This window comes from Octopus bimaculoides, chromosome 9 (assembly GCF_001194135.2).
Source record: "Octopus bimaculoides isolate UCB-OBI-ISO-001 chromosome 9, ASM119413v2, whole genome shotgun sequence".
NCBI lineage: Eukaryota > Metazoa > Mollusca > Cephalopoda > Octopoda > Octopodidae > Octopus > Octopus bimaculoides.
Window position 1 is genome coordinate 73,190,427 of NC_068989.1, and position 3,469 is coordinate 73,193,895.

At 37.6% G+C, this 3,469-nt stretch overlaps 1 long non-coding RNA gene across 1 annotated transcript in view; it reads right to left on the reverse strand.

Annotated features, from left to right (window-relative positions):
- LOC128248734 (uncharacterized) overlaps nt 1-3,438 on the reverse strand; it is a 24,531-nt gene extending 21,093 nt beyond the window's left edge. The window contains exon 1 of the long non-coding RNA XR_008264917.1: nt 1,242-3,438. This is a non-coding gene — a long non-coding RNA (uncharacterized LOC128248734). The remainder of the gene's footprint in view (nt 1-1,241) is intronic.
- Between the last annotated feature and the right edge of the window lie 31 nt (nt 3,439-3,469).

Sequence of the window (3,469 nt, forward strand, 5' to 3'; positions counted from 1 at the left end):
ACACACACACACACACACACACACACACACACACACACACAAGTCAGTGGCAATGGATCTCTGTCAGCTTCAATGAAGAAGACTCAGTTGTTTGACTAACCAAACTACCTACTCAATGAATTAGCATGTATATGGCTGAGTATTCCGCAGGCATCATGCAAGCCCTTGACCATAATCCTCAGGCAGAATCAGTATAACAGAGGGTGACACGGTCAGACATTTGGATTACAGGCACAATCGATCTGACAGGATTCCACACAGTTTCCGCCTACCCAATATTTACTTGCAAGCCTTTGGCCGACTCGAGACTGTGGTATGAGAATAACAGACATTTGCCTTGGATGCAATATGATAGGGTTGAACCCGGTAAATCATGGTACATACATACGCATGCATATATATATATATATACATCAGGCACTAATCAGTCGGAAAGAAGCAATAAGTTGCAGAAAGGGCATAGACTAAAACGTAATATGGAAAACTATGAGCTTCTTTCATCAATATCTGAAAGTCTATATTCTACTTTTCATACAGATCTTGCAACTACTCCAAAAATGGTAATGCCACCAAAAGAAAAAAAAAACAAACAAAACAGTCATGCATATGAGAGAGAGAGAGAGAGAGAGAGAGAGAAAGAGAAAGAAAGAGAGAGAAAGAGAGAGAAAGAGAGAGACTATGACTAAGTTACTTTTCTTCATATTGAAGATTATTTTCTAAGTTTCAGTTTAACAGCATCTATTTCAAAACCAGAGGTAGAAACATCCAGATTCAGCTACAACATTCGAAACATTGGTTTGATGTATGAAAAATTAAACAAATTTTATTGATAATAAACGTTTAAATAGTACTTAATTTAGTTTTTACTTTATATGTTAAGTGAATAGGGTTTGGACATGAAATGGGAAAGGAAGAGTTAAAAAGAGAGGGGGAAGGCAGCAAGACCTGGTAGATCACCTTATCGCCCATCAACTGTCACCGTTAGCATTTTCCTGTTCACCATAAACTATGAAGAAAGGGGGGAGAGAGGAAGGGGAGACAATATCAACTAGGACAGATTTTTATATACACACACACACACGTTCATACATGCACACACACATTTATGTATGAACTATAAAATACGCACACACACACATACATAGAAAGATAGACAGATACATATATACATACATACATACATACACACACATGCACCCCACACTTATTAGTAGTAGGTAGGAAGGCTATGAAGATATGACCTTTCCTGAGTCTTCCTTCCCCTTATATACAGCCTTGCCATGTGTGAATGGGATGTACTTATACTTGATCATGTGCTGAAAAAAAAAAAAGACGAAAAAAAATATGTTAACCATATAATAACAAAAATAAGAGACATCAATACAAAGAAAACAAACAAAAAGAAAATTTAGTAAACATGGACAAGGCACAAAGATAAAATGTTTGCTTCAACTGAGCCAGAATAAGATAAAAGTGAATGGATTGATGTTACTTAGTAGCCATGTCCAGCTCATGCCAGAATGGAAAAGAGGTGATGAGCTAATGAGGCAAACAGCTGAACCAGTAGTGAAGCCCTTATGCTGTTGCTCAACCTGCTAGAAATAGCAACCAAAACTTCCTCAAATCACAATGTATTGTTTTAAGAAAGGAAGGGGTGTATTTGACAATGCAGTTCAAGACAGTGTAAAGTATGAGATGGCGATGACAAAATTTTTTTTAATATTTGGAGGGAAAAAAAAAAAAAAAAAAAAAAATTCTCATAATTTCAAAACAATGTTTGAACCTTGAGAAATGACAAAGAATATTTCAGAAATAGCAAAACTAATTTTAATATTTTAATTCATCTCAATACCCTGTAAAAAAAAAACTGTTTCCACATCTGGATAGAAAACCCATCACACATTCATTCAAGGAAAAGTTACTAATCAAAAAGTAAGAAAAGTAAATTGTCTTTTAGTTTAACATTCAACAGCTGCTCAACTCATCCACTCTCAAGTCAAGCTATATTCCCTCTATACCACTTCTTTTGCCACTATTGCAGTGTCTGCTCTTGTGTTTGCTGACCAAACTGCTCCGTCTACCCTTCTACTTGTTTGCATCACTAACACACTGCACCATTCTTTCTCCTTGTCATTATTATTTCTTGTGTGACTTTTTATTTTCTTCACCCCTACGATTGCATTGTTCTGGGAATCCTTTCATGCCCATGTTAATCATACAACTGACTAAGCTGAAGTAATTCAAAGCATCACTAACTTCACACAACACTAAACCCCAACAACTGGGACAAATAAATCTATAGACACTGACCATTTCCTCAGACTGTTACACTGTTTAAGTAAAACAAAAAACAAAATGAAAAAGAAAAGAAAACTATCAAACAAACAAAAATCTAATTAGTGTAAAACATTTTCTTTTCTTTCTTTTTTTTTTTGATTACAGAAGGGAAATAGCCCTACCTAATATGCAGAAAAGGTGCAGGTACAAATTATAATCTGCACTGTAAGCTAAATGCAAACTGAGAGCACAAAAGAGATACAGGCAGATCACAGGTAAAGAACTTTATATGCACAGGTATGGTTAGCTCTAAGAGTACCCATAGAATACATTCTTTCAAATATCCGTGAGGCTCTCTAGATGGAACTGGCAGCTTTTGTTTCGTAAGTGACCTAATCAGTGGTAGAAGTTTTTCATAAACACAGTAACCAGATCTAGAACAGGTTAGAAATAGTTCAGGGGGCTATTACTTCCGCAGGCAGCAAAGTGGGTCTCAGTCTAAGGAAAAGACAGATAGCCTGATTCTTGCATATCATCATCATCATCATCGTTTAACGTCCGCTTTCCATGCTAGCATGGGTTGGACGATTTGACTGAGGACTGGTGAAACCAGATGGCTACAACAGGCTCCAATCTGATTTGGCACAGTTTCTACAGCTGGATGCCCTTCCTAACGCCAACCACTCCGAGAGTGTAGTGGGTGCTTTTACGTGCCACCAGGACGAAGGCCAGTCAGGCGGTACTGGCAATGGCCACGCTCAAAATGGTGTATTTTACATGCCACCCGCACCAGAGCCAGTCCAGGGGCAATGGCAATGATCTCACATAGTGTGATATTGCATGGTAATGAAATATGTACCTCATGGTACAATGAGATAAGGGTATTGAATCTGAAGGATGTGCTGATGCTGGAAAGAACTGAAGAAAGCAAGCTCCACAGTGCATGAAGAACAGCGCACAGATGAGGTGAGAGAAAAACTGGGCATAAGATGAATCAGATGTAATGTGAAAATAAGAAGACTGAAGAAGTATTTAAACTATTCCCAAGAAACTGATTCTCACAAAGGGGATGACAAATGGCTGCAACAAGTGAGGAGATAAGGTACTGGAGAAAATCCAAGAAAATCTGTTCATCTCATACAAGCATGGGTAAAATGGACCTATAAGGATGATCCCTTACAGTCACAAATCA